This window comes from Centroberyx affinis, unplaced genomic scaffold (assembly GCF_046629955.1).
Source record: "Centroberyx affinis isolate AG114_WGS23_722 - 3 ecotype Tasmania unplaced genomic scaffold, CSIRO-AGI_Caff_v1 ptg001768l_1, whole genome shotgun sequence".
Classification (NCBI taxonomy): domain Eukaryota; kingdom Metazoa; phylum Chordata; class Actinopteri; order Beryciformes; family Berycidae; genus Centroberyx; species Centroberyx affinis.
This window is the reverse complement of record NW_027280163.1, coordinates 65,329-71,411: the sequence shown is the minus strand read 5'-3', so window position 1 is coordinate 71,411 and position 6,083 is coordinate 65,329.

Below are 6,083 nucleotides of genomic sequence, written 5' to 3'. Positions count from 1 at the left end.
TGGACCCAGAAATGCAAGGTACATCGCCAAATGCTGTTTAACAGTGTTAAAGTGTTTTAAGATGGATTTTTCCTTTAAAGTTAGTTAGTTTACCTTAGATTCAGAAAATGCTAAACAAGGAAATGTCCACAAATAATTATGATTCCTTAAAATTTGACGTCAACATTTGTTGAGTAAAGTATGCAGCTCTGTGGTGAAAATGTTGTACAACACAACAGAGGGAAGGTCAAAATACAGTAATTGTTCACTCTTTTTGCATGTGAAACTCCACCGGTTACTTTATTTTCCTCCCCAATCACGTGAAATCCATTTCATTAGTTGTTGTTTCCATAAATGTTAATCAAGAAATAGAGACATGACGGCTTTTATTGCATTGCCTCGACTGAGAGTACGTTTTTTTAAAGGACCATTCAGTGTGATATATACTGTCCCATTTTCTTAGATTTTTCTTAAAACAGACATTAACCCAGTTATTTGGGAGTGTTTTAAAATGAAGTGCTGGAAACAGGAACATTATCAGATATTTGATCATTCAAATTCATTTTGGGTGAACTGTTAATACGTTAGTACACTTCTATTTGGGCAAAAACTGTTGTTACAAAAGGCTTTCCGATGGATCAGTACAACATCATCTGTAATATAATGGCACTAAAAGCATCTCAGCAAATGAATCTTTCTTTGGAGATGAAAAAAGGAGATTCTTGTATATAATTGTCCAATAAGATAATTGAAACAGTTCATGAAAATTGGACAGTTGCAAAGGTTTTACTGTGTATCCATTATCAGCAGTGATTAATGTATTCAGTTGAACACACTTTTCCCTGGTAGTAAAAAAGTTTGATATTGTTTTCACTGTTAAAGTATTGATGCTGCAGTCATGAATTTGTTATTTGCTGGGCACTAGGGATTATTGGCCGACTCAGCTGACTTGCCAGTGCATTACAAGTGAGAAATGGAAGAGTTAATATTAAATATTTAAACACAGTAAATATTCTATTTTAGCCATGTGTAATATTTGTGAATCTTTCCCAAAGATAATTTCTGTGCTTTCTCTCCTACTTATTCATAATAGTAATTTTAGATCAACAGTCTTGTATCAGACAAAATTTAGGACCAAACACGATTCCATTCTCCAGCTAATATATTAGGGGTTTGTAAAGGAGCATGCAAATATAAAAGGTTTTAAACATTGCAGTGAAATAAGAGGTGAAAAACTGGAAGCATTTAGTTTAGGTGTTTCCTCTTATGTCCCATTGAAGTTGCAGGACAAGTCTTTGGTGCAGCTTTTAGCCCAATAGGACAGCATCATTGGCATATGGTTCTAACCCTAATGCTGTACTCAGTAATGTGTTTGGTTGTGGCCCGGGGAAACGTGTGAACATTTCCTGCGACATGCACAAGGTAGTATTTATATCCCATTCATTTTCATTTACACAAATGTGGTGTGAACATTGCCGCTTGGTTGTCTTAGAAGACATGTAGACATGTTAGTGATATCTTTGTTAGGTTGCAAGCATGCTTAAATGTTAAGAAAGCTATTTATGACACTGCTAAATAATATTTAGTCACTGAAGCCATCTGAACACGGCACTTATCTAGGTAGGGCACCTTTTTTAAGACACAATTTTTGGGGTATTTCAGAATCTGTACTTGATGTCAGATACGTTGTTGTGGCTCGTGGATCTCTACTACATCTGGACTGTCAGCAGCCCACTGCTCTCTCACCAACGCCATCAAATATATTTATTTTGAGACTGTACATATTTCTGTCATTTTAGCACTCTGGTGGTGGGGATGTCAGGGCTGGGCTGTGCAGGGGGGGGGGGGTGTCAGTGTATTGTCTTTTATTGTGGATCACCTGGTCCAGTGTTCATGGAAACATGTCAGATACATGATGTAAAGTGAGGATGACACAGAGTGAATGTGCAGAACCACTCAGACATTCAGTGAGTGGGTTGATGCTGTGTTCACATCTTCATGCTCCACTGGAAGCCATTCATTCCAATGGAGGACATTTTGATGGACAGTAATGGATTGGCGCCTCTAGTGGTCGCTGACGGAAGTGATAAAAAGAAAATGCCGGTGTACAAATCGTTGAACAAAAACACTATTCAACAGAAAATATTTAGAATTTCTGTTTCCATAAGTTTCTTGTTACTGTATTGGTTGATAGGTAGATATTTTTTAATAATGAGAAAAGTAGGAATAAAACATTTTCCCTCTGGAATGATGAGTGTCTTCCCGCTGATTCTGACATAAATTGTCAACTTCTGTCAGAGTCTGCTGAGAATGACAGCACTAAAACAATGGAGGAATATGTGAACGCAGCATTATAAACTGTACAGTCAATCTAGAGACAGCGCCCTCTGCTGGCCATCTCTGTGGACTACAGTAGCATGTTAGTCACAACAGTGCATGCTGGGTAACAGTGTGGCCTGGCCTGTGTGACCACTGATGGAATTTTGGGGTAACACAGTATAAAACACAGTTATTTTTACTTTTCCACCTATATAATACTGTTTTTTTTTATTGTTTTGGCTCAGATTTCACATCTGGGTTTCAATGTGCAAAGCTTGTAAGAGTTCTGAGTAGCGCTATTATACTGTAGTTTAGGATTTTTCATTGTTTTTTAATTTTCATATAGTTTTCAATTTTTATTTCAATTTATTTCATTTCAAATGTTTAGGTTTAGTTTAAAGGGATGGTCAACCCAGTTGAAAATGTTAATTTTCTGATTTAGTATTACTCTTAATTAGCCTACTATAATACTCATCCACCAAGATTTGAGTGTTCCTAACATTCAATAACTGTAATTAAATTGAGCTTTTGGCTGTTGCATATTCAATAGACCATGCACACACATCTGGAGCAAAAAGCTTGCTGGAGACACCGGGAAGAATGGAGATCAACAAAACACTGTCACGCTTGCAATATGTTCTTGCAGTATAAGAAAAACTGAGCTTTTTTCTTAAGGTTATTCTGTTGTTATTGCTGACATGTAAAAGACACACAAAATCCATCAGCTATATCTTCTCTATCTTATATCCTGAACACGCATGTAAAGATTTATATGCCTTTAGCTTTTCTTTAGTGTACAGTCAGTCCAGTGTTTCCCTTACATACTGTATATTATACTGTGGCATACCCGTTTTAATTTAATTTACGTTAATTTGTTAAGCTAACCCTCACGGTCGTTTGGTCCAAGAGACAGTACGTACTAATGATCATTCACTTATCACTGGTTTTCTAAAGGTAGATACTGATAGTTTGCTTGTGCTAACGTTACTGTTAGCACTTTCTGCCTCCACTCTGCATTCGCTGGCCTGTGACGTCACCACTGTTTACAGGCAGAAAAATGGTCTATAGTGATACAGTACAAGAGAGCTGCTAGGCGTTCCCTCTGCCCTTTGGTCGAGCGAGCTTCACTCTACACTGGAGAGAGAGAGCGGCGTGTTGAGGACGTGTTCTGATTGGATTTCCCATTCTTACGTGTGAAAGTAGTTTTTAATCCCTCCCCAGCAAAACGACTCGTTTGGCTGCTCCAGAAATCAACTGATCGGCTTTTCTCAGCGTAGAAACGACTTCAGATTCTCACAGTTTCCTGTTGTTTTTTACACACAACAATGACTAAAAAAACATTTTAATGAGAAATTGCATATTTTAGTTGGCTATCGCTTTAAGTTCTGGTATTTGTAAGTTGTAATGATAGAAGTTCAGAACAGGTAATTTGCATGTTTGCAACGGGTATTATGTTATACAAACAATAACTCATTTAAAAAACGGTTTCTTTTCAATTAGCATTGAGCAAATATAGCCACAAATTATTTGCCCCAAATGCATTCTCTGTTTTTTTTACCCTGCACACAAACAACTATTCAATTTAGTTTTGCAAGTAGACAAGATAGTTGGAGTGTCGGCCCTGCCCTAGTTTACCCTTTGGGGAATGGTTTGACAGAGAAGTGTATTGGATTTTTTCCTTGTGGATCAATTCGACATGTATGTTCAGGCTTGTATGACTGTTTCTGACAACATGGAGCAGGACAGTACAGCTGGTACTGACAGCTGACCTTGTGGACATGGTCACTGTAAAATAGGAAAAGTATTTGTAGTTATCATTGCTGTACTATTTTTACTTTTGGTTTCTTTGTATCACTGTAAAACAATATAATGGATAGTTTAGTTTTGTGTATGTTGGACACAAGCAGTCTGCCTTTCTGTGTCTTTCTTGCTTCATGAGGAACACCGTTGCATTCACGTTACCTTGTACCAGTATACAGGATTTGGATATTCTAAATAGGAAATCACCATTGCATACTCCATTTTGATGAGAATTAGGCCTAGCCAGCATGATTTGATAATAACCACTTTATTTGAAAATGCAGCGATGACTAAAATTCAGCAAGGAACAAATCCAATGATCTGATGCTAAGATAAGCCTTTTGCAGGATGCACTTACCTCATTTGACACAGCTGCTTTTATTTCCTATGCAATATGTGATTTTGAGCCCACAATTAGGAGTATCAAATTTTACATTAAAAGTTTTGCTCTTTGAAACTGCGTTGTGAAAACCGAGTCTAAGCAATCATAACAAAAGTGTCATACAAATAACTCACAGGTCAAGCCACATGCGGTGGAATATCTGTCCTAAAATGGAAGCGTGTAATTTGTATGATTTTGGTGGAGAACAAGTCTCTCCCCGCTCTTCCTGCTGAGCAGTTTTGCATGTTGGTGCTTATTTTCTTCCATCCCCATTTGAGAGAAACTAGTTTTCAATTCCGAGTATCACCTCTCACCATTTGTTCTATCTTTGAAGGGAAAATAAACCTCAAATCAGCCTGAACTCATTTACTAGCCACGTCATCATCCATTGAGTCTGAACATATAGTTAGATTTTGTGCATGTGGCAGCCACAAATGTAATTAATATTTGGGTTTATCACCCCTCTATTTATTATTGTCCAGTTTAGACACAGGAACTAATACAGCAGAAACTAATAACAGCACATGAAAGAAGTAAATGACAAATTACTGCCTGACACTGTGTATACAATGATCTTGTAATAAGCTTTTCTTCATTTCAATATTTTGTGGAGGGTTGGAAATTTCTAGTTGAGCTACATTACATTGTTGTCTACTTTAGAGTTGCCGTGTTTATGTAGCGTATGTCATTATGGTTGTTCATAATAAATATTTTATTACTAAGATGATTTTGTTTTGTTTTTTACAGTACAAACTGAAATCCTATGAAAACTTAAATGAAAGCTACACGTAAACATTCAATTTAAACTTTGTGTGTGTTATAAGCATTAAAACAATCTAGAACTGAGACGTAGTCCACAGAAATCCTCAACCATGGATCAATCAATGGCAACAGTTTGCATTTCTCTTACATTCTTTGAAATTCATACATAAGTTTGCCGAAATAAACCACACCAACAGTGCCAGCAAGATATAACTGTTCTGAACGTCTGAAGGACTTCATTACCCAGAAATCCTGTAAAGACACCAGTAAACTAAATGTGTTCTTCTATGTTCTTCTTGATTAGACAACAAGTTTTAAGTGGAAAGATAGTTGTTTTTTTGTTTTTTTTAATGAATCTAATGATGCAACAAGACACATAACTTGAGATACTAACTGAAATTATTGTCTGCATTTCATTAAAAGTTGTGTTTTACCTGAGGCCACAGAATACTGCAGAAAACCTTTTTCAACCTGCAGATTATTGACAGGCGACCTGTGGATTATGATTGTTTTCCTGTGAAAAACTGGGGGGCAACTAGCCCATCCATAAGGGCAGGTAGTCACCACTGATAATGAACCAAACACATTCACATGCAGGTTTACACTGAAGTCTCAGTTGATTTATGAGTTTTTCTCATATTAACTGGCGCCATCATAATATCTCCACATGAGGGTGCTGTTGATCAGAACATGGTATCCAACCCTCATCCTCTCCTTACTCTTTCTTCCTTCTTCAAATGTCACAAAACAGTTGTAACACTAACTTCTTCTACATGATTCAATATTGGATTTATATTGGAATGAGTTTTTTGTTTTAACCTTCTAAGATGCACTGTGAACT